Source organism: Lathamus discolor, chromosome 1 (genome assembly GCF_037157495.1).
Source record: "Lathamus discolor isolate bLatDis1 chromosome 1, bLatDis1.hap1, whole genome shotgun sequence".
NCBI classification, from domain to species: domain Eukaryota; kingdom Metazoa; phylum Chordata; class Aves; order Psittaciformes; family Psittacidae; genus Lathamus; species Lathamus discolor.
The window spans coordinates 119681810-119708341 of NC_088884.1; positions in this window are offsets into that span (position 1 = coordinate 119681810).

A 26532-nucleotide genomic window follows, 5' to 3' on the forward strand; every position below is an offset into this window, starting at 1 on the left:
AGGACTTTAAAATGCAGGTAGCTGTACACATACCTGGAGACAAAGACTTGCTTTCCAGAGTTTGACCTGTTCTAGTCAACTGAAAAAATCCTGAAGGCTGGAAGCGGTCCCTATGATGATTTTTTCAAACATTTGGTGAAGTTTTTATTTCTGTTTGTGACTTTTTTATGAAAATTCATTTCACACTCATCAGCTGCTTGCTTTGAGGGCTGGGGTTTGGTTTTGGTCAGTTGGTTGGTGGGCTGGTTTTTTATTTGGGGTGGTGGGGTTTTCCTGATTGTGGAATTTGGTCAGAAAACTTACCTGATTTTGCTTTTGACACTGACTGGGGAAAAAAATCACTTTTACTGTAAGGCCTCACAGTTCATAGACCTGTCACTCTGGCAGTTGTAGACCTGTGAATAAATTTTTCTGGTAGGACAGCATGCAGTGTGAGACAATATAGGAGATAGGATATAATAACCATTATAGAGAGGGTAGTAAGAGAGTAAAAGTAGTAGTTTGCTAGTTTGAGTAGATGTTACTGACACCTTATTTCAACCTAGCTCTAGCAGGCTGAACAGAAATCGCAGGATCAGAAAATACCAGCATGAAAGACACAAATGAAATGAAACTATGAGCAAAATTTTAGTAGAATTAGTGTGAATATTAAGTAGCAAATAAATGTTAATACTTATTTTGAATAAGAGCAGATAGTTAAGAGCATATCCAGTTGCCTTGTGTAGATTAAGATATTTTGTATTACTGCTGAGTATTGTAAAAGTTTGGTATGGCTTATAGATGGTGTTCCTCTGTTCTGGGATTCCTCTGTTTTCATCCCTGTCTAGTAGTTTTCATCAGCCTTTCAAGGCAAGTTTTTATGATGTGGACAAAGGATGGCATATCACCTGAGATACAGAGACTGATGGGTTTTTCTCCTCATTTGTAAGGGAACGGTGTGCATTATCACGTTAATGTCTACAAATAGAAGCTCGCTTTTACATAAATACAAAGTAATCTTGATAATTCATTGACAAACAGCATCAATTGCCATTTCTGTTGACATCAATCATCAGGAAGTTTCTGGATGCTACTTAAGCTGCAACAGCATGGAGGAAAGGAAAGTTTCTTGTGTCATTTTCATTGGCCTTCAATCACAAGTTATGAGTGTATTACTTTCAGGAATTTCGTTATGTATAAGGCTGTCAGGTATTTTGGGACTTGATGATATATGTTTTCTGAAAAAATTTAGAGCTTTCAGACAGCTGGGTTGTTTGGGGCTGGAGAAGCTAATGTAGCAGAGAAGGCACTCATTTGGGGAGAAATTTGTGAGAGATATGGTCTGCACATGAAGAAGACAAGCTACTGGCAAAAGAATGATAATATTATGGACGGCTATATAAAATACCAGATGTGGAGAAGTAGGATGCCAAAAAAGCCAACAAGATCTCGGTGGGAAGCTTTTGGCATGTCAACTTTAATGATCGAGCAAGATGCCATGAGAAAGGAGAATTTTTTTCCAGGAATCAGAAAACTAGGGATGTGGTTGCTGAAAGCAAGAATTCCAGGAGAGAGAAGAGGGAGAGAAAATTTCAGATAGAGACGTACAATGTATTGCTGGAAAGCTTGCACCTTAAAATATTTGAGTAAGGGCATTCCAGTTTCAAAGTCATTGTGTTAAGGTAATAACCTAAGCAAAAGAATCCTGAATAAATGGGAAGTAATTGTGTTGCTCCACTGCATGCTTCAATATTGCTGCCACAGCACAGTGGAGTCCCTGTGGGCAAGGCCTGGGTCAGGAGCTTCTCTTGTGAGCTCTTGGTGCTCCTAACTGATAGGAGCAAGGTAGATATCAGCTGTTATCAGAAGACTGTGGTAGCCCTTGTGTTTTACAGACAACTACATTCAGGCATGGCTAGAATGATCAGGATGTCATCTAACAGTGGCAGACCACTAAGTGGACATCTTGTCTTATTCATAATTCTCACTAATGAAATACCATAGGGATATTTTTGCTGGGATAACCGTGTTGGCTACAAAATGCTGCTTCTTTCTGGAATGAGAGTCCAGTTATTATTGGTATGTTTCTAATGTACTTAAGGCAGTCTCTTTTCCCACACTCTAATATTGCGGTTCTGCATTTTTGGTAGTAGCCAGTCAGATGTGTTATAATTATGAATCAGACATTGGTTTTAAGGCTTGCAGACCTCTCTCATAAAGCTTTAATTTCCTTAGCCATTTGCAATATTCATACTTCTGTCACATTCGCAAGGTATCTAGACAGGGTACCACCAACTCCCAAGGCTGTGCCAAGCACAGTCCTGTATTATGTCTGCGGACTGTACTTAATTAAGCCCTAAGTAGGGCTTGACAAGTCATTGGCACATGATCCAAGTCTTTCTTATTTATCAGGGGTACAAGTGGTTTGTGGTCAGTCAAAAGTTGAAATTGCTCTGGAAGAGCTTTCTTATGCATTTTTCACATGCTTCTTTCTCAATGAGACACTCCTCAGTCTTCAGAGAGTGATTTATACCATCAGCGAATGACCAGGAGCAGTATGTAGCAGCCCCGCCGGTCTGACCAGGCTGCAATAATTCAGTAATCTACAACGCAGTTACAGCAGGCGGCTGCAAGTGGTTACGGGAAGGGAGCACTGCTGTGCCTCAGGTAGGGCTTCTGCTCAGTTGAAAACATATTCTCGTATTATGTTCAAATATCAGGTGCTTACATTTTCCAGGAGTTCATTCCAAGGATGTATTATTGCCATTCATAACCCAGCATTCATTTCATTTTGACATAGATTCAGGAGCTTGCATTAATTTATTGCATACTTAGGCCAATTTGCCTTTTCTCAGTCTGCCCTTATGCCTAGGTTTTGCGCATGTTATCTCAGTAGTTCAGCTAGTTTTGATGTAGCCCAATGTTTATTGCATTTTAGATGCGGATACCAAGTGTCTCTGGAAATCTTGACCGGCTTTTATCATGTTTCGCTTCTTAATGGCAATATCCCAGGACTTTGTCTGTACAAGCAACTATCCCTTTCCAGGTGCTGCAGTAGCCTTGTCATTTCCTTTGGAATATATTGGGTGCAGTAGCAATGCCAAAAGGAAGTCTGCGGAAAGATTACCATCCAAAAGGCATAATAAAAGTAGTTAACTTGGCGCCATCTGGGTGTAGAAGCATCTGCCAAAAACCATTTGCGGCATCTAAAAGGGGAAAAAACTTGGGCATTCATCTTGGAAAGATGTTGTCCACTGCGGATAGGACAGTGCTCTCTCAAGCACTTCGTTTTGTTAATTCAGGTCAAAGGATATGCTGACTCGTCTGTTTTTGTTAAGGCCTTGTAACCACTGGTAAACACCGTTCAGTGAGTTTGGCTATTTCTTCTGTAACATTGACAGGGCTTGGACTGTCTGATCCTGTTCTTTGAGTGTGAAGCACTGAACTGAGTATATTGTGACTAAACACCGTAAGGAGCTGTATTTCTTTGCATAGTGGGGAGATGAACTTAGTGGTTCTCTTTCTTCCAGTGTTTTTGGCTCGTTTTCTTTTGGCAGATACGGCAATGTCATTGGCGTATCTTACTGAACAGTAAATTTTTGAACCCCTGGGAACAAAAATAGCACCCTGTCTGCTCTGTAACACTGAAAATTACTACAGGTCTTACTAGCATGTATGTTCACCCAGTCACTTGTTATTTATTTTTAATCAGTTCTTTCCCACTTCTCATTTCTGACTGTTCCACGCCTCCCCTCAGGGACTTTCTTCTTGTGTCTCCGTCTTCAAACCCAAGAGACTGCTTTCTGCCTTTTTTCATCCTGCTGCAATCTCTCTGAGAGGACCTTACTCGGCTTTTATTGCCCAACTTATTCCTCTCCATTCCTGCTGGAGTGAACATCACCAGTGTGGTCTCAAGACCTCAGTTCACTGAAGCTGTCCTCTATCTCCCTGGAGATGTCCTTCTTCCACTAGAAGTCTGTTCCACTGCCTCCATAGCATAAATTGGAAGTATGAGAGCTCACAAGGAGTTTTCATTGCTGTCAGCTAATAACTAACCAGGGCATGAGGCTCTCAAATATATATGTATTTCTCATTGTTTTTCCTGACAAAGAGCTAATTTACGTTGCAAAAAAAAAAACCCAGACTGTAAAATTTCTTCTATTTCCCCCTGTCAATTTACTCTGTGCAGGAAGATGGTTAAGTTGTGAATGTACACAATTTTGTCTGAGACTTCACAGCCAATAGTATTGCCAAAAGGCAAGAGCTGTCAACCAAAATGTGGGGATTCAAAAAATGAAAGTTGGTATTCGTTGTTCTGTATTCTACTTGACCAAAGCAAGCGGGCTGGATCTGAGAAATTATCATGCCCCTTTAAAAAGGCCAGGCTTCAGTCTCATTTTAAAGTACTTGGAATTGAAAATCATTCCTGAAAATTTTGACTTAAGCTGCTGCTGTTATACAAAATACATCACAAACTTGCTTGATCCTCAGAACTGAAATTTTCTTCTACCTCCAAGTTCCAGACCCACATCCTGCACACTTTCTTTATACCCCTCTGTTAAGTACTTCCAGTTGGAATTCTTACTGAATAAGGGAAGTAGAAGGTGACCATATTTATGCATGTGTATGTTCCTATCTGTACACTTGATCAGGATTTAAATGGCCCAGTATATACGTGTATATTCTTGTTAATTATGCTTGTGTGAGCCTACAGCTTTTGTTGCAGGAACCAAGAGAGAGAAACATGAAGTTACTGTAGCCAAGTAGCAAATGTAAGATATGGGAATTTCCCTAATGGTGCAAAATGTATAGGAATATGATACTAGAAATCACAGAGAAAGCTACGAAATCTTAGCTAAGAGATCTTTTCCTTCTTCTTTTCTTTCTTTCTTTCTTTTTTTTTAAATGAGGAAAAAAAGAAGGAATGAAAGTGTTGTAGTGACCCCTTCCCATTCCTGAAACTCATGCGCCTCACAGATCACAGAACTCTACACTACAATAAGCAACTCTGAGTGCACTATGTTGTAAGTAATTTAAAAGCTACTTTAAGAGAAGTGCATACTTTTCATGCCTTATACATTTCCAAAAACACCAGTCATTCATTTCTGTTTGCCTGTTCTGCACAATTAAAATTGAAAATTGAATGAGCAGAAAGGAATGAATTGAATAATTCTTTCTTTCTTTCTCCCCTTCCTTCCTTCCTTCCTTCCGTCCGTCCGTCCCTTGTTCTCTATCTCTTTCTCTCTTTGTCTCTCCCTTTCACTTTCCTTCTTCTGTCTTTCCTTCCATTCTTCTGTCCCTACTCCTGGCTTTGGTCTTTTCATCACAAATGAAACTGAAGATGTCACATCACTCTTATGCCAGGGACTAAATCTGTGATTGTGAATATATAGCTCAATGTTTGGCCAATGTGGTCACTTGATAAACAATGAAATTTAACCATCTGCATCAGTCCTATGAAATACATGGATGTTAGGCATGCAGACATAGGATGGCTGGATTTGTCATTTGAGATTGTTGTCAGATACCTCCACCTGGCCTGCCCTGGGGCTTTTCATGAAAAGACCTCAGGCGAAAAGCCTTGCCTTTGCAGGAAATCTTGGTGCTGACCTTCAGGACGAGAGCTCAGGGTGCCTCTGAGCCCCTCTGCCCCTGTGCCTGCAGGCTCTGCCCCTCCCCTCACACCAGTTCATCCTCCATGACCCCAGCACAGTCCTGGTGGAGCTGGTCACCAAGGTTAGTGCCTCCCAGCAGATGCTGTTGGTGGTCCCACGACAGCAAGGACACTGTTGAACACATATGGTGGGATGTACGTGGCGTTCTTGACAAGACAGTTTGAGGAAAAAGGTTTTGTGTGGTCATGAAATCTCAGATGTAGATGGCCTTAAATGAATATTTTTAGACAAGGGAGTGGCTAAGAAAGGCCATAACCATTCAATATGCTTTTATTTTAACCAAACTACTGAGTGTTGAAAATGTTCGAATGTGTGGGAGATCCTCTTGGTAGAGTGTAGTTGCATCATGACTTCTCACAACAACGTGTTGCTCTCAGAAACCCTCTGGGGATTGGAGATGTGATTAGTTTGCCCTCCAATCCCCTTTGATTAGTATTTATGACCAAAATGATGGGTGATTTTAGAGGAAAGCACTTAGGTCTCATTTTGTCACAGTGACAGTTAGGCTTAGTATTTATTGTTGTCGAGACATTTGTATTTTCCATATGTTTTTCTTTTTAGCTGTAATGTTAAAGTTTCAAGGGGTCACTGAATTTGGCACATATGTTTTTTCATTTGAGTGTGTCTTTGACTGTTAGGGGTCAGTAAGTATTTCTAACTCTTAAAATGGTTTAAAGAGGTACACGTAGGCTCAGATATTTATCTTCAAATATTTGTAACAACAATAATAACAAACAACCAGGAAATCCTTTTTTTCATGATTCTTTTCTAGTTAATGACTGGCTTTGCAGGAACCATGGCCTTCACCCCTGTAAAGGGGCATTACTCGGGAAAGTCGGGTGCAGTTGAAGGTTTTCACCAAGAGGTGGTGCTAACAATTACCACAGTCGGGATAACATCCTTGTAAAATGTCTATAATCTATTTGAAACCAAAATTAAAGGTTTTATGTGGCTATGTGTGCTAGTGCAGTAGTACGGCGTCCTTCTATTTATGAGCTGTGTAATTGTATGTTTAGTCCTTTTTCAGTGTAGGAAAGCCGCACCATAATGTGTAATTATAACCTTGGTAAGTGTAACACCATTAAAGTTAGAGCAAGTGGTGCGTGCAGCAGAGAAATGATAGGGTGATGACAGAGTGACATGCTATAACCAGCACAGCATAATCAGAAGAGTCTTGTTCCTGCTATTAAAAAGGCTGTTCTCTGTACCAGCTAACTTTTGGTTCCCCAGGAGAAGCGAAATGATGCTAAGTCTCACAGAAGCACTGGCTGTGCCTGTAGCAGTGACATTTGCTTGACACTTACCCAGAGGCTATTAAGGACCAAGAGGCATCAGAGCATCAGGGGTGGCGGAGTCTCAGGAGGTTCTGGCAGTCTGTGGGGGCATGACACAGGCAGACCTTGTTGGGGTGTTTGTCCTGGGGGAGCCTGTTCAAACCGAGCCCTCCCCAAGCATTGAGCACCCACCTCAGTTTTGGCAGACAGGAGGATGTGCAAGCAGGAGCGCTGTATCAGCAAGTCCCTCCAGTGCACAAAAAGCCTTTTTCACAGGCTGTTCCAGGGCCTTTTTGGCGCTGCAGGTGCCGACTACAGACCCTCTTTGCCCCTCTGTTTTCCCAGAGGCAGGATAAGTAAAGCAGTAGGTACTCATCAGTGCAGGAGCCTGTGGCACGTGACACAGCAGGGTGGTGGGGAAGTGGCCTTACTAGGGAGGTGTCTAGGTGAAATGCTGGAGCCTTCCCACCGAAGTTTCCTGTAGGTGGAAACAACCAGCAATCTTGTGAAAAGCAGCCTATGGGGAACACAAACTTTGCCCAAGAAAGTACAAACTTTACTCAACTTTTTTAATGGTGCTGTCAGTGGTGAGCCCCAGGCTCATCTCTGAGCAGGGGAATTTCCACTCCCCTGGTACCTGTGGGATGCTTTAGCCACATTGGAAGTGTGTACCAATTAGCATCATGGAGGAAATGAAAAATCTCAGTGTGGGTATATGGCATAAACGACACTATAAATCGAATTAAACTCCCTGAAAATCCTGCCAGAAAGGACAGCCTCTTACTGATTAAATCCCAGCCTTGCAAGCAGTTTTATATAGGATTGCAGAAGAGAGCTTTAAAATGGTCCTTGCGGCATTTTTAACGGAGGCCAGTCCCAGGGCTGTTTTGGGGTAGCTGGTCCAGTGGTTGTTTTCACTTTGGCAGGAGTACATCGCTAATATGAAAGCTGTTGACAGTCTTCTCAGTGATGCTTTTTTTCCATGTTTGTGTTTTGTATTTTCTGGCTGAGTTAGCCCATATCCTGTAAACCTTCTTATTGCGCTTCATACTCATTGCAATGACATCTACTGTGGAAGGGAGAGAGAAAGCTTATTAACCACAGGCCCGCCTCCTGCTGACTGCAGTCGGAGACGGCCTGGGACAGCACTAGCAGCAGATGTTTCTGCTTTATAGATCAATGGAAACTTTACAGAGATATTTCTCTCTTCAGTCCAAAAGCAAATGCCAGCAAGTCTGAGATCCAGTAACTTTGCTGGACACCAAGAATTTTATTTGGTTTATTTTATTTTTTATACACACACAAACTAGCTACCAGAAAGTTGTCTTTAACATTGCTCTAAATAGCATCTCTTACAGGAATAAAGCTGCTATCCACTTGTGGAGAGTGGTCTTGCTGCCTTTGCCCACACAAGAAGTGTCAGTGTAGGCTAGAGGCCAGCAGATGGGTACAGCGCAAGACACAAGCCATCAGCTGGCATTGTGGGGTGGTATTTTCTTGGTGCTGAGTCTCCAGGGACTCTGTGGAACAAATCCGTATTTCAAAGGATAGAAAAGTGCTATTTTATTCAAACAAAGGGGTGGAAATGTATCTTTCTCTCTGCACATTATCTCCTTGTTTTCTCAAGCAGGGGCTGACTGAGGAAGAAGGAATATGGAGAGGAAGAGAAAGGGAATACTTGATCTATGCCCAGTCATGAGTCCCCATGCATGGTAACACATTACCCCTTTCTCCTTGCAGCACTCCTGTCGGCTATGGCTTCAGGTGCAGTTGCTCCCATGCTACAATTTCCCTCAGAGCAACTGCAAATAGGAAATAAATATTTTTGCTCTTTCAACCAAGACAGCTGATCTATGGTTTCAGATCCCCCATGTGAAACCCTCATAATCCTACAGGACTCCTTTTTCTCTCATACTTTGCTGTTTGTGCAAAGGAAAACAGGCAGCCGAAGGAGCTGCTTCACTTCATGTGTGTGTGTTTGCTGCAAGAGTGGTGGCTTCTGTGGGAAACAGACCTTCAAACATCCCACTCTTGTGTGATAGAGGGAGAGAGCTTTTTGGCTCCACAAATGTCTGCAGGAAACTCTGAATTCAGAGACATGTCTTTCAGTGACAGAGACTTCAGCTATGTTGAAACCTCAGCTGATGTTTCAGTCATGGAAACATCAAATGTCCTGTCAAAGAAGACTTAAAGTTAGTGGGAGTATTTTTCTGTAACAGCAAGTAACAAATTAGACTTCCAGTGATTGCCTGCCATGAAGGAACTGGAGACTTCCTCTGACCGGATCAGGCCAGATCTGGAGATATTTAATGTTCCTTTAATGTTGAAGGATCTGCGTATTTGGTGGGATATCTGCATGAAGAAACAGCTGTGCTGTCTCTGGGCGTTGTCTTTTCTCAAAGGGCATCTCTCTTTTGAATGTATTGCAGCCTTCCCTTTAGGGAGAACAGAGAGAATCAAGCAGACCTCAGAAGTATGTGCACGGACTGCCCAATAACAGAAGTTTCCTATAATTCAGTTGGCATTTCTGTGCTTGGTCAGAAAGCCCTGAAGGCCATGAAGTTTGAGAGAGCAGATTTCTTTTAGTGCCTGGCTTCTAAATGCCCACTATTGTGTAACAAACACAGTGGTCAGTCCAACCAGGTTGTCAGAGACTTGCAAATGCACAATTCCCTACCTTGTCCTTTCTAGCTAAGCTTCGTTGTACTAAATGCATTTAGAAAGGATATGAAAAGCTTATAATTTTATTGTTAATCAAAGTAACCATGATTATCCAACTTATATCTGAGGTTCTGGCTATTCCTGTCCACAGAGAGGACAGCAGCTTCATGAGCACTGAGCAGAAGCAAAACCTTTCAGTGCTGTGGGGAGCTCAGGCTGCTGCAGGTAGCCTTTCTGGTCAAAAATGCTGTAGACACACTCCTCATCTTCCACCTACAGAAGGTCTGGTTTAAGTGCAGTTTCCCATATGGACGGATATTTACAGCTTCATCTAATTACAGTACATGGCAGCAGCTTTCAGGATGCCCCATTGTGTTTTATATTTGTCTCCTCTTAAAATATTTCTCCATGCCCCAGCAAGTCCCTGACATCCCTGAGCTCACTTTCTTATAGCATCAGCAATCTCAATTTCTTGTTTCTTAAAAAAAAAATGTCTGCTGCTGACAACCCGTATGTTGTCCTTGTTATTTCATAATTTAAAAGTACTACATATTGATCTGATGACCTCTCTCCCTCCTTTGCCAATAGGTGCTTCATTACATTGACAGCTTCACTTACTGGCCCATTACGCTGGTACAAAGGGGGCCTGCAGCTGTGTGTTTGGGACTTCACTGCTTTCTGTTTCAAGCTCCAGATCACTGGTGCAGTCTGTGGTGAGGTGCTTGTACACAACAAGTGCCACAGTGAGTACAGGTAGAGTGCAAAGTAGCCCTTGTTTAGTGGTGCTATCCCCTGCTAATCTAGATTATTTCTCTAGAGGCTTTCTTTTTTGCTATGATCTCTCTTCTGTGTTTTTATTAGATATATTCTCTCTTAATAACAAAAATATCTCCGCTGTTCCCAGGGCAAGTTTGTCATGCTCTTTTCAACAGCGGTAGTGACATAATGTTCTTCCCAGCTATTACAAGCCTCCAGTAGATGAAGACATAAAACCTTTGACACCCAAATACCATACTCAAAACCTTGCTCTCTGTTACAACATACTGACATTTTTATTAGCATCCATGAGACATAAACTCATGCTTTTAGAAGGATCTCACCAATACCCTTCATGGAAGAGTCTAAGGGCTTCTCAGGTTTTTACTTACTGTTTTAGTGGCTCAAGGCTGAAATTCTTCAGTGCAGTACTCTGATTAGCTACCTCAAACATTTTAATACTGCCAGCATCTTACAGTGCTATCTGCACACCTTTTCAGGCTCCCAGGTCAAGTAGCTGTATTAAGTATGAATTTCCTGTTCTCATTCAGTATTTTGAGGGATGCTTGTCCTTTTTGCACCTGTCTCTGCCAGTGTTCCTAGAGTGTAATGGTCTTAGTCCTGGTACCTCTCTGGCCATTTTGGTGTGTTCATTTTTCTCCTAGGAACATTATTTCTATTACATACAAAATATATTTTCCATTTTCCAGCTTTAGGCCAGCACTCTGGTTTTCTGGTTTTGGTTTCGGGTTTTTTTTCTGTCTTGTGCAGAGCCTACATCCCTGTTATTTTCCTTCTGATTAAAACTTTATTTATGTAAACCTTTGCACACTTTATACTGTCAAAACCATAACGCATTTATTCAAATCATCAAAGCCATTTGCATTCCAATCCACATGGAGAAGAGGTGTCTTCTCTTTTGTTAAATGACCACAAATGTGTGCTCCATTTTTGTAGTGGTACCTGCCAAAACCTCATATCAAGCACAGCAAAAACAGTTGGCATCAGCCACCTCTCCAAAGACTTTTCCCCTTGGAGGGTAAAATTCCATTTTTCCATGTTACATTCTTTCAATAATGTACATAAGTGAAGCTTTTTAAGGTTTGGCGGCATTTCTCCCCTTCTGCAAAGACTATGCACTTACAGCTTCTTCTGCTCTCTCTGTTTCCATGCTTCTCCTTCCTTGATTTGGTAAGACCTACATTTTAGCCATTAACACCCTCTTTCCTGTGGGTTTCCTTGTAATGTTAATGTTACTCTTTCTGGCACTACTCTAGTCTAGAGCTTGAACACTCCAAGGAAACTTATGATGGATCTGATCTCTTTTTTAAAATGCCAGCTGTCTGCTTGGTTTCTGTTATATACCACAGCAAAGGCATCTCCATGTACAGCTCCTAAGGGATTCAGGCTCTGTCGGTTTCCCTGACCTGAATTTCTTCGTATGAGATCTGGGGCTTTCTGGGATGGCCAAAGCATCAAGAGCTTCAGTCTTAGAGTGTGCTGGGATCCCTGAGTGTCCTTCTGTGCGACTTTAGTCCCAAACTGACAGCTTAACAGTAGCTCAGCTATCTGAAAACACAGAGGTATTTGACAAAATGAGAGAGCTGCCAGACACATCTTAGAAAGTATGAATTTCAGTACAGGACTGAGCATCTTTGATTGTGATCCTGGCTCTATCAGTAGCCACTGTTCATCTTTGGATAGGACACTACCTTTACCATGGTTCTGCTCTTATCCATGAAATGAAGGTAACAGTTCTTTTTATAAAGCATTCTCGGACTCAGCGGCAAAGGAGATGTGGCATTGCAGAGATAAGTCAACTGAAATGGCTGCATTACTTTTGCTGAAGCCTAGAGTTTATCCAAAGCCTGAGCTAACCAAAGCAGTAGTTAGACAACAGGAGAAATAACTGGGTCGGGAGCTGTATTTATGAACAGCGGCAGGGTCATATTACTCACTGTGAATAATTTATCTGACAAGGACATATAGTTTGCATAATTTTCTTAAAACAATGTTCTGTAAATATTGCAGTCTGCTGAATAATTTGAGATGAGTCAATGGGATCTGGTTAAAATCCAACAACTTCTTGAATTATTGAATTCCTCACTACCAGACACTTACTTGAACAGCACCAGCTGCCAAACGAGTAGGTTCCCACTCACTCCAACTGGAAGTTCCCTTCTCAAAGTGGATTTGAGAACTGGCTCAATAGGGTTGACAGAAACCTGGCCCTTCAAGGATCATGGGCTACTTGGCTGCTGTTGCAGACAGTACGCCACCAAGTCTTGCCTGTCACACTAAAACTTGTTTTGAAGAACATGGGCTTGTGGTAAAACCTTGCCTTTTGCTCTGCGTAGCTGAGTGACTCTTGGACTGTGTTTTGTATGATGTTAAAGCTCAAGCATTGCACAGTAACATTTGCTCACATGAACATTTCTGCTCACAATGGGCTTCTGTGAGCAGCACAACAGTTCACCTTCATAGAGTATTATTTTATATTTAACTTAGCATCCTTGAAAACTTTAAAACTCTGTGTTTATTCACTCCTGGACCCTCACTGTCTTCTGGTTAAATAAACCTTTGTGGCATGAATAGTGCTCAATAGTATCTGTTTGAATGAAGAGCCTTAATAGTTTCTGAACGTTATTCTTCCATTCTTAGTCAGAAAAAAGCTCCTTTGTCTCATGGGGTTAATGACAACCACTCCCCTCTGTCAAATCCTGTCTTTCACCATTTGATTTCACAAGATGAACAGGGTCAGTGCACTGAATGGCTGGCTGGTTTCTGTAGGACCTGCTGGAAATGTCTCAGAAGAGTGCGATCACACAGAGACAGTTCTCCTACAGAGGGAGCTGCGCCACTGAGAGACAGGACCTTGCTGAGGGCTACTGCAAGACATGGCTCTTGCAGTATTTTGTTTCTTTGGAGGCATCATGTTCCAATGAGAGCAACTGTCTTGTCCACCAGAAGTCCTCTTCATCGTGGTCAGACCTGTGTTGCACTCCCTACACGGCAGATCCGAGCAGCTTTCACCTGTCTGGTTGAGCTGCATCGCACAACCCTCAGAGCTTGGGGTAGGTCCACCAAAGCTTTTCCTTCACATCCATTTCATTATTATTACCTTCCCCCTTGCACTGCCCTTCCAGGCAGTGGGAGAGGCAGTGATGCTGCACCTTCCTGGAGAAGGGTAGGTTGAATTCTCATGCTTTCCCTTGGTTGAGGGAGTGGGGCCAAGCGGATATTGCAGGAGGAAAAATGAGCATGTGATGAGGAGGAGACTGAACCTCTTAGGGAAGAAGCAAAACAGTCAGGTAGCAAGAAAAGAGAGGCTGTAAAGAAGAAAGGAGAAATTAAGCTTTGGAAGAAGAGGGGGGAAACAGCTTCTTAGATGAAACTAGCATTTACTAGGGTAAAGACTGCTTTTTCTCCAGATCTCCCACTGGAGGAGACTCCTCCATGGCCCTAGGCTTTAGCTTTGCTGCTCCAAATTTAGATGTATCCACTATTTATTTTCAGTCTCCAAAGTAAATAACAGGACATGGTGTATTATCTGGCATTTGGAGTTAGAGAAGACAAGACCCAGGGGGAATCACTTTAAATGTACTGCCCCCTCACTCACTTAGACTCACAGTGAAAATGTGGGTATCCAGCCCTGCCGTGGGCATGAAATACAGTGTCTAAATTCAGAACTGAAATTAGTGCCCTTAAGTGAATGCTAACCATGTACACAGACAAAAGGAATGCATTTGTTTGGTCAGTAAACAACTTTTTATGGGCATTAAAATAATTTGGTTTCTATTTTCTCCCTTAGGCAGATTTTATTTAGTCAGTATCGGGGCTATTAAAGGCTGTGACATTTTGCTCTTTGTCATGCCCCGTGCTCTGTGTTGCTGGAGCTCTTAGTGGTGCTTCAGGACAGACACAGGCACAAGGCATGAAAAATCCCAGCTGCACAGGGCATGAAAAACCTCAGCTGCACATGGTCGCTGCTTTACTGGCATTGTAACACCCTCAGCAACCGACTCAGAAAGCTTAGAGCTGACTTCGCAATTTTTGGCCTTGATCTCTGGCACCGAAGTTAATTGGGATAATTCAGAGTTCACACCCATCTCCCCAAGGGGTTGGTTTAAAAATACATGTAATGTGAGTTTTAAAATAATTTCTTTTGATTGGAACTATTTGGAAAAGTTCCTCTCCACTGGTTTTAAAAGGTGTCATTTTTTTATGAATGCTGAGACGTTGATTAATAAAATTCCGAAAGCATTAACTCAATTGAGTGGACTCCAACTTTTCCTTTCTTTATTATTATGATTTGTGAAAATAAATGCAATAAAATTGAAGTCCCAGCAGCTCTGTTAAACTGTATCCTCAGCAGTCTCCTTCTTGATAGCCCTACCATATGTTTTACGATGCTAGACACAACGCCGTTTGCTCTTTTCTCGGGGGAAGGCCGAGCAAAGCCTTGGCTCAGCACCACAATCCTTCAGCTCATGGCCCTGTATCTCAGGCACATTGTACACCAGCCTGTACCCTGGGAAGGGGCTGGGTGGTTTAGTCTCCCTGCTTTTAAGACACCTTAGGAAGGAGCAGGTTCTTGACTGGCTACCTCTGGTTGCCCTCTTCAGCCTCCAAGGAGCAGCTTACAGGAGGTGATGCTCAGGTCCATCCTCTTTACCACGTGCCCTGGCATGGCCCCGGGGGTTCACTTAGGAGGATGGCAGCTTCAGGATCTGGCTCTACCCAGTGCCACCTCCCGTGCAAGGGTGGTCATGGCCACCCAACAATGGGAGACCCACCAGGGGAGATCTCCCTCCCTTGAGGCTGAGCTTCTGATTCTGCTTTTACCAGGTCTGCCATGAAATATGCCCTCTGAATGGAGGTAGAGAGGCTTCAGGCCTTTGTATTTAGGAGGCATGAGGGGGTGAAGACTGGAGGAAGGCAGAGTTAGGGACAGCTTGGGCTCTCAGCTGCTGGCTGGCCTGCCAGGGAAGGATTTATTGCCCTGGCTGCATTTGGGACGCAAACCGCTCAGAATAGCCATCCATCCTACATGTCCAAGTGAGCTGCCACAGGAGATTCATCTGTAAGCCGGCCTACATTCTTCCTGAGGTTTCTTTCTCCTTTATACTGCAAAGGCTAATATATTGTTCAAATTAAAGCAGGCCTGGGGACCGAAGACAGAGCTGGTTATTGAGTGGAATGGACTGATGAGGAGTGGGTAATATATTTAAAGACTTTGTAGGAGCCACTAGGGATGATATAGTCTGATTTATTTGATTTAGCATAATTTATAGGACACTAGACTATGTTGTGATTCTTTGGGATTTTTATCAGGAAATTTGCATTCAATTTCTAAGGATCTCTGGGCAGAAACACTCTCGTTCTCTTATTATTTTGGCTTTAAACATATCATGTACCACAGAAGAATTTATAAGTGTATAAAGGGTTTTAATAAGTTCAGATGGCAAAAAAAAAAGTTTGGAACCTAAGACCAGCAGAGGATGAGGATTACTGCTTCACCCTCTCCCAAGAGCATGAGTGGACTTCATTAAAAAGTAGGCAATGCTAGATCTGCATTAATTCTCTTTCTTTTGTCTTTACGACAAAGCCAGCCTTGGTAGAATTGCTGACATCCAGTGGCTTAGATGGTATAAATAAGCACCAAACCTCTCTGCTTGTGCCCACTAAATACCACAGATCTAGTCTGTTGTGCACCTTCCTTTCTGAAATGGTCCTTGATATTAAGGTTGGAATTCTGCTTAGTGACATAGATGATAGTCCATATTTTTTTATGCTGTAAGCAAGATATTTCCATCATAAAAAACTTATGTTTTGTAAGTTAGTCCTCTCGTAATTTCATCCTCTTCGGAGACCATCCCAAAATAGAGATACCTCAGGTGAAACTGGGGCTGTCAATAGAGCAAAGTGGCTTCAACATCAGATTGGCAGTCTAAGTACATCATTTTTTGACCTAAAAGTTTCAACCTTTACCATACAGAGAACAGGAAAGGTGGGCATTCCCCAGACCGTGCCCTACTGAAGTACCTCATGACTCACCAAACAACTCAGCAGATGCCAAGATGTAAATATTAATGTTTAACATCTTAATGGTCATGGAAGGCTTTTGATCTCAAATCTGTGACATGCCATGGTTTCAGCCACTCTGCTGGACCTGTCTATGAATTCACTTATTTGGAGGTTCCACATTTTTTGATGTTTGCATCCCGTTAATCATAGCAGACTGCAGCCCTTAAGCCTCCAGCCTAAAGGTGTTCAGTTGAGAAAGTTGAATCCCTGGTGATCTGCAAACTGCAACACTATTTAAAACCTTTGTTGACAGTCAAGCACATTGAGTGTTTAAAGTTTTAATAGGCTTAAAGTTAATTCTGGAGTCCACCAACATCTGCATACATCCGTAATTTACGAGCGTCTCTTACTTGGTTGGTTTAGTAAATTGTACCTAAGAGTGTTTTTGGAACTTTGGCAGCTCTATTTAGAGTTTCATGATTCATCTGTGCCTTTGCCAAGTGCTTTGGTTCTTTTCTTTTTGCTTCATCCTTTTTTTCTTCACCCTTTTTCCCCACTGGAGAACACTCTTCAATACTTAATTCAGGGCTGGGGTTTGGAATGCACTTTATCACACACCTTTTCTGTGCCAAACCCCTTTACACACTCTGTTAAGGACAACTTTCCACATACTAATGTACTTATTTGTGAAATGGCTTTTAAAGTTGGTGTAGATGGCAGAATGCAAAGCGTGATGGGCCAAGTTCATTTGTGAAGGAGGAGCCTTGCTCCTTTCTCACAGCTTACAGCCCTGCCTTGTGCCGACAGGGCTTCTTCTTCTGAAACCTCTCCCTCTTGCAATGCCAGCATCGCGGGCAGGGCAGCTGGTGTCGTTTTGAGGAGACAAGTGATGGGCTGGGCGCTGTGGGAGTATCTGTCGATGGGAAGGGATGGGTGGGTGTGCACCATGAGTGGCAGGTCCCCAAGGTACCATTAGGTGCCTGACTTCAGGCCAGGGATATTGCTTCGTCTGGGAGGGTCGCGTCAAGAAAATACAGGACAGCTGCCTGGAGGAGGCAGCCGGAGAGCATGGAGGCTTCCAAAAAAACATCTTTGTGCCTTTGCCCTGGAGAGCCCTTAGGAGCTGGGCTGGGAGCCGCCAGGCCGGTTCATTGTAAATAGAAGAGTCAGTCTTCCTCGCGTGTATGAACCTTTTAGTTTCTGGCAGCTCTTGTCAAAATAATCCTGTGTTCCTCAAAACATGTGGGCTTTTTTGGGCTCTCGAGAAGCCTGAGTGCCTGACAAACTCAGCGCCTGTCTCTTCAGGCAGCTAGAGGTGGCGGGGGCACAACTGCGATGCTGGCTTCATTGGCGGCTCTCATAACTTCTCTTGTTTTTTTTATTGTCTGAGCCTCCAGAGTGCTTTGATTAGGTTGGAATCTTAGCTTTCATATTTATTTATTTTTTTTAAAGTTCCTAGCCCTTGTGGCTGTGGAAAAAGTAGCTTGAAAACATGCGGTGTGCTTTGGATGTGCTAAAATCAGAACAGGAACAAAGAGAGCCCATCTGGGACTGCAGGCATGGGGCACATCTTTTATTGAACTCCGGATTTTCTGTCTTGCAGAGGCTTCAGTCTTGTTGAACTCAAGGTGTCCACGCCACGTGCTGCCCTGCTGCTGCCTCACTGCCTCACAGAGGCATTTCCCAGGGGCTGGGCTGGTGCAGGCGTTGGTCATGCTGGGAACAATTGGTAGCAGAAGAACAAAGAGTTAGAAAAGGAGCTGTTTGCATCTCATAACAAGTCAGCTTGCTTTCACTTCATGTTTCTACCCTAAACCTCATAATAATGCATTTTCATTGTGTTAGGTTTTGATACTTGCAGCCTTGTTGTCACACACTTGGAAGACTCAGTGCAACACTCTTGCTGCAGTTGGCAACTTGGAAAAAGTTGCCTTTTTCACCTGAATTTGGCAGCATTAATCTGAAAGCACCCTCTCCTTGAAAGGGTGCAGCTTTCAGCATGTCTCATGGCTGGGCAGTGAAGCAATTAACCTGCAACAAGGCGTTCTAAGCTCTAATGAATAAAGGTCTAAGAACTATGCTGTGAAGAAGTCAGATGTGAGGTATAGAGCCGTTGTCAACAGCCTGTGCTCTGCTATGATTCCTATAGCGAAATAAGGATGGTTGATGATCTTGTACTTATGCTGGTTGATTTGACTCAGGCAGATGGCTGACAAAAAGATTTAAACTGAAGTGAGACAGAGTAAGGGGTGGAAAAAGACACAAAGTAGAGCCAGTCCCATCTTAAGAAAAAATTACTAACTCACAAAGTGTTAATTTGAGCAGCTTTATATTTATCTGTCTAATATGTATTTGTCTGATGCATGTAGTTGATACAAAGAACTGGCGTCTGCTCTGTCAGTAGAAGTATTTTATTATTATTAATAGCTGTTTGCTAACTCTGGCATCTGTAGTCTGCCAGGCACTGTGCAAAACCCAAGGAAAGCGAAGTGTCTCCCCAGAGAGCTTATGGTAATCTGTTCTATTGCAACAATATTTTTTTAATGCTGTGTATAAATCATTCTTCTAGCAGTATTTAGTATAGAAGTTTACACTTCCCCATTCATGTTTTCATGGCAGACAGATTTGCCACAGTGAAAACACTATGCAGTTAAACCCAGTTATATTTTATTGAGTTTCTTCCAGGCAAACCATTGGAAACCATCGCTGCAGAGAGACCCTTAACACGCAGTTAACTTTGAAATCTGCCTAAGCATCATTAACTTTAATGGCCCTGAGCACATGCTTCCAGCTAAGCATGTGCTGAGGTGCTCTCCAGAATGTAGACAGGATTAGGCCCATACAAACAGTTTCGGTGAAATGTGGTATAAACCTTCAGAGAGATTAAAATCCCCAAGGATTCACCCTTTTTCCAGTCTGAGGTATATTGAAATCCTCATTGACCCCAGGGGCCTTTAGTGAGGGTGAACTGTGTTCTGCTGCATGGCGAAGTGTTGCAGTACTGCCCTGCATGTAGGAAAAATGACTCTTAAGAGAGTAGATGAGATTGTGATGGCCAATAGTGTAAGACAAAGATTTTAAATAACAACAACCAAAAAAAGACCTTAATTGAGTCTGACTAGAACTAAATCTGTAGTTAAATAAAGGCGTATAATTAAATGGAAGCAAGTTAAAAAAAACACAGAAAAAGAAAATAAAACAAAAAAAAATTTGTGTGCTAAATAAACTGTATCATCCAGTCTCCAGGGGAAAATAACTAAAAAAAAGATAGTATTGAAATAACTTAAAAAATGGAATAATGCCTAATGAGGTCCTTAGGGGACTATTTATGTAGACTTCATGAACAGCTTGATTCAAAAGAGAGCTTTGCCCACATACCGAATTGTGCTCAACTTAGTCTTATTTATTTAACACCTGAAGCTAGCTTGCATCCACTGTTGAAATGCTGTCAAGAAGCACTGGAGATACCTGGTGGTGCCCTCCTGACATTTAAGGAAGGATAAACCAGCATACCCATGATAGCACTTGCCTGATGGCAACAGTCTTTTGATTCTCTACTGGGTCACTGCCTCAAAATTACCCCATATGTCTGAACCTTTTTTGAGCCTCTGGGGAGTCAGATGCAGAAGGCCTTCATAATGAAGAGAAATAGCTGAGCTAGCCTTTTTCACCGCGAGAGCATGATGTAGAAAAGAGGGTGCAAAGGAGATGGTGGGAAGGAGCAAATTCAAGCTCCTAGGATGGATCACCCTAAATTTCTGAAGAGATACCCCTCACTGTAGGGATTTTTCTATTCTGCTAAAATTACAGAATCATTAGGGTTGGAAGAGACCTGTGGAGATCATTTAGTTCAACCCCATCTAGGCCGAGGCAGGGCCACTTAGAGCAGGCTACACAGGAATGCATCCAGATGGGCTTCAAATGTCTCCAGAGAAGGAGCCTCCACATAATTATAGGTAAGACCACTTGGAGAAAATAAATGTGCAAGGCCAAGTGCACTGATTTCTTGTGAGTCTCTTTAGAGGCAGAAGGCTTCAATAATCAAAGTCTTAGATTCCCGAAATGGCTACATCATGAGTGTCCTTTGTTTTTAAGAAAGCTCAGTGAAAGTTGCCTCATTTCTGTTTTTAAAATGTACCATCATAAACATCTTCCAATCATCAGATTTGGAACTCTTCCAAACATCAGGCAACCACAATATGGCTTTGTAGAGTGTTTTAACTTGTTTAACATGAAGAAGAGTCTGCCCAAACAGCTCTGTTTGTAAAATTATTTACTAAACAATCAAGAAAATAGTTTATTTAGAAGCACTAAATGACAAGACTGAGAACTGGAAACCAGTAAGAAAGAAGGGATCAATAAAATACTAGGCACCCAAATGGCTGTGGCTTGATATATCTTGTCTCAGCTTTACTTTGATTTTCTCCAAAAGAAGTTGGCAGTGACAATAGGAATGCTGTGAACAATGTAACAATGTGATGTACTTGTGCCAAAATGTAAATACAAAGGAAATTTTCTAAAATACTCTGTATCAAATTATCTGCAAGAACCAGAAAAAAATGAATCATATTTTCAGTTCTTTGGAAACACAGAGAAAAATCACATGCAGAGCTCAAGAGTTTATCTTTACATAGGTACAAATTCCTTATTAAAAATTTGATCCCAGTTGGAGAAGACCAAATGAATACTTTGGCAATGACGTGATGGATGGGGTACTTTAGTGATGTGTTTCATTATGATCCCAGTAAAATGAATAAAACCAAAAAAACTCCAAAACCCAGAATGCCTCACACATCTCTTTCTCAAGAGCTAAGGATATAAATGAGGATGTATTGACTTTTTAATGAATTTCAAGTTCCACAAATGGGAGCCTTTTAGGATCAAGATATTAGGTGAGCGTGCAATGTGATATTTTTATAAGGCTCTCAGATGTGGTCTTGATGCAAGAGGTTACAACCCACTCAGATGGACAATATCTTTTCACTAACTCTGGATTAACACTGGCGTAGAGAGAGTATGTAGGGAGGAGAAAATAGTCTCAAGCCAAAGGCCCACCCTATGTGCCTATATATGAAGATCAAGAGTCATAAAGACCTTAATCTACCTTTCCTTTCCTAATGCAATATGTTTTCACGATAAAACCAATGTCTCATTTGTATTAAGTTTATTCCCAAGCTAATGTCTCTGGACTCACGGCTTAAGCAGACAGCATGCTGTCCCAGGAAGGCTCAGAGTCATAGCTGTTAAAACTGCTGGGTGCTTCATAAGTTAGGTGGGTGTACTAGACACTCATTTGAACAGACTGTTTCATTTTCAGAGGGGACTTGAAAGTTTTACTCTCTAGCATTGCTCCTTCTCTGGCCTATGGCCAAAGTACCAAGCCAGTATGCAGGCAAAATTGTATTTCACATCAAGGCCATGGGCCTTGGTCACTACTCACATATTCTCTTTTGATCTTGTAAGCATATATTGTAGTATTGAAACAAATATTTACTGTTTGGTACACAATGCTTTGTAGTCCTCCCATGGTCTTTGACAAAATTCACTGCTCATGTTTTCCTAGCTAAAAGCTAGTTAAGGAAACAGATGGATGATTGCATGTGTGTGATGTTGAACTCTAGAGGAAAGTCAAATGCTCTGCTTTTTTTCTCTATGTAAATTTGATCTGAGATCAATGGGACTTTGCTTTTAGAAGGTTCTTTTTTTTCCTGAGTTAACCCAGGGGCTTCCAGTGGGTCAACGACATGAACACAAACTAGTCTAAGAAGAATATAGTGTTGGTTCTCTCTTCTGCACCTAGTCCTTGTTTTTTCCAGTGCAACCTTAGTTTTTTAGTGGCTACAATTGTATGAATGATACGCCTAAGTCAGTCCATAAGATTAAGAAAACATTACACATAAAACCTGTACCTGAGTTATTTTTCTTAGTTTCTCAACTCAGAAGAAATAATTAGATTAAGTTCAACACACTCCCACAGCAAAAGGATATCACAGTATGTATGCTCTGATGGGCAAGCGTAGGAGGCTGTAAATTAAGTGGAATACATTTATTGGGATCCTCCAGTTTAACTTTATGAGAAAGCTGGCTGTCTCAAAATAACTCTCGCTGCCCTTTCTTTTGTTAAGATCATATAGACAGGGCACCTGGCAGACCTGTGGTCCCAGTGCAACCAATAACGTTAACCTTGACTAGCCCAAATACCAACTGGATCACCTCCTTATCTGTAGTAGAAGAAATGAAGCACAATTTCCTAGTTGCTGATATTTCAAGAACTACATGAAATAGTTCTATTTTCAGTAAATATCAAGGCCAGGCTGAGTGCAAGGCCTCCACTCCAAACACCCTGTGCGCTAATAAAAGCACCTTATCTTTGTAAAGTAAGTCACTATTTCATTGTGAACAAGGGCATGGCAGTCTGCCCCTAAATTAAAAACTAAAGCCAAATCCCATTTGTTGTGGGTTATTGCTATAATCTCCAACTGACAATGACTGCATTTTATGAATCCATGAACAAATAATAATTTAATTTACAGCATGTCCAGGTCTGTTAAACATCAAAGACAGTAATTCATAAATAACATCAGCAATAATTCTGCCATCAACCAAGGCCATTTCTGCTGCCAGTCCAGGCTCAGACTCAGCACCTCAGCTGGCAGCTGCTTGCACGCACCAGATAATGCTCAAGCATCTGTCTTTCAGCAAAATGGACATTTCTCTTTCTGAGGACAAGGAGACATCTCATTCCCTGCGTGCCTGGGAGGAAAGTCTGCCTTCTCCTGGAGAGAGACAGCCTCTGGAGGCACCTGCACCGTGCTGGCTTGAGTCTTCCAGGGCTTTGAGGTAAGTGGATGTCCCCTCTGATCCTAACTCTACAACAGCTGTCATGCAGAGTGTGGGAAGCTCAGGGAAATGCTGCGTGTAGATCCTGAGCTGTTTACCTGAAGGAAAATTAAACTATCCTTCCTTTTAGGGGACCATGGATCTAGAGAGAAAACTTCAGGGTAACCTGTTTGTCAGTGCTTTGCATGCTTTTTCTACCTATGCCTCCTCACTTGCAGCCCATCGGCCTCAGTCCACTTTCTTCCCCCACTTGCTGGTCCCTGATGGACGTCCCCATCCTTCATCAATTTGAAACTGGTAAGGAAGTTGTTGCTTGATTTTTGTTCTTCGTGTTCACGTCTTCTCCAGGGGAAGAAAATAAAAGGCAACTGGGGAGTACAGGGGACAGAAAAAGGCAGTGCTCAGTGTTACTGGGAAAATGATGGGAATGGAAGAACCCCTTCTGCTATCAGGGCAGGAGGTATGGAGACCTTTGCTAACAAACTGCCACCACAGCAATGAGTCCCAAGTGTTGTGGTCATCTGTAATTGGCGACAGAGATATATCCTGCTCTCAACTTTTCAGCATATGACAGCACTCATAAGGTTGCCTACACCCAAAGTGAATTGGCTCTGTACTGAAAATATCCCCTGTTACAACTGGAGACACTAAACACAGGAAATAGGCTGTCAAAAAAGTAACAATCCAACTTATGGCTTGATTGAATGTTTTACCATCTTTAAAAGGCATGACAGCTGATGTGAACTTTTGTATCAGATATCAGAATTCCCTGCTCCAAATACTTCCATGTGACTGGCTTTGGTTAAACAAGGCACTCTTCCTGAATGTAATTAGATAGAAACACAATTTAAGGGCAAATACCACCCCTTCTTTTTACCAAGGAAGATGGCCTGGAGCTTTGCTTTGTGCCCAAGAGTCTTCTTAGCGCAGCTTTCTGGCTGAGAAAACAATGTGTTACATCCAGGAAAAATATGAAGGCTATATTTGTGCCTAGAAACTGTCACACTGGTATCTTTATAAATTGTACTGATACAAAAACAAAGTGCCTTAATTTAATTATATGTGTTTTCCTTGGTTAGTGTTAAGATGAGTTCTGGGAGGGGATCTGAGGACCTTTTTCCTATCAAACTGTCTTGAGAGGCAGAGGCCTCAAAGCAGACTCTGTCTGCGCTAAGAGATATATGCTTCCGCTGCAGGGCCTCAGGGTGTTCACCCATCCTTCCTCCATAGGATGAGTCTGCTCTTCCCACGTGCACTGCACTCATGGATTGGTTATTTTAGTAACAGCAACAAATTCTGGGTGAGGGAAGGTTATGATTGGGGCTGGGAAATCTATCTGAGAGGAAGACTTTATTCAGCAATTTTCTTTCTCTTCCTTCTTTCTTTGTGAGTTATCCACAAGCAGGTGGGACATTTTCCAGCCTGGCCACCTGAGCACAGTGTTCTGGGCAGACCTGCATCCCAAGCCTCATGGAGTACAAGAGCAGCACATCCTCCTGCTGCAAATCCACAGGAAGAAAGAGCTTACCCTGGCTTCGAGCTGCACCATTGGCCAGTGTAGGGGCAGGAGTGAAGGAGGAGGAAGACTTTTGCAGCTGTGTATCGTAGTATAAGTTGCACCAATTGCAGAAATACATTTTGAAAGAATACAAGCACTTTCATTTGTATTGCCCACTAACAATCCAACCCCTTTTAGTGTCTACAAGCAGCCCGTTGTCTGTGGAGAACTGGTGAACAGCTTGGTAAGAGCTTGCTGATCAAACCTGCTTGGTTGTGATCAGCCACATGGCATATTCCCATGACCGTGGGGTAAAAGCCCTGCACTCTCCCCAAATAGTCTCCAGAATTACCTTCCAGCTTGCAGCTTTAGCAAATACTATTGCCTCAAGCATGTCTCCTGTAAGTGAAAGGGAACAGGGAAGGGACATAGAAGACAGGCTGTGAAAATAATCTGACATCCTTTTTTTAGAGAAGATGAGGCAACAGCCTGCAAAGTTTGGGAGAGTTAATGCTGCCAGTGCACTTGAGTGGGAGACATCTGCAGTGAACGTATGTACAAAATCAAAGCCACAGCCAAACATGCCTGGTGAGGTTCTGAATGAAGCACACTGAGGAAGAGGTAGGACAGATCCCCACTATTATACTGAGCACCCTGGGAAATGGGAGTCCCAGGCCCTGCAGGTGCAGGGTGGCAGGCACTGAACTCCCAGGCAGAGCTGAATCAGATGGCTGGGGAGAACTGGACAAGAAAACACGTGGCTGGAAAGGTAGCCATCAAATTCTTCTTACTCTTTCTCTGGCACTTGGTTCTCTCTGCAAAATGTTGACAATGTTCCTTAGACAGAAGGAGACTAGAAATGGAAAAAGTAAGCGGATAGGCCGTGGTTATGGCTTATTTTCTTTCCCCAACAGGGGAGTATTGTATAACGGAATTTTGCTTGAGTATCAGTTTTATTCTTAAAGTAGTTATTATTCTTCATACTGCATATGAAAAAAGAGCTATGTTTTGGGTCTAGCATACTCGTTGATAACAGATGGCAAGTGACCTTTTAAAAAAATAATAAATTAAAAAAAGAATTTATTAAATCCATTCTAAATGAATTTAATTAAACTAAATTAAAATTAAATAAAATGTAGAAGGAGATATGAAAAAAAACCCTTTTTTTGTGTGTACTGGGGCAAACCAGACATCTGTGGACCCTGAGTACAAAATCTTGTCTTCTGCTTTCTGGTAAATGGACTAAACAAAGACAGGTGTATTTTGGAGATGGTGACCAGATTCTGATATTGGGTGTAATCTAACACTGATGGATTGCCATGTTTCCCAGGGTCAGAATGATATCCACTGGCAAACTGAGTGTCTCTCTAAATGAGACATGTCCACCACATGATGCTGATATAGGATCAACAGTGGAAATGTATAATGCAACAGCCATCCATGGGTCCGAGTGCTCCTGTATCAAAACAAGGCCTCTGTGTTTCAAGAAACCTAAAAGCCTGAAAGAGATCTTGCAATTACAAGAGCTCTATGACTAAAGCCAAAAAGCTAAGGAGCAAAATACCCAGATCAATCTTTCTCTTTTTTTTTCCCCTCTACTTTGGATTGTTTTTTTTTTCGTTGCATTGAAGCAGAAATAATATCAAAAAGGCATCTCTCAAAGTGATTTCAGTACTTCCTGCAGTCCTGAGAAAAGATACATAAACCTGAGAAACATGCTGGAGGAAGGGGACAAAGTAGCCTTGAAAGGCTGTGGTTATTCATGGGCAGGTTGTGTAGCAGGGGCAATGTGCTTCATTCTGTGCAAGGCAAAAGGTTTAAA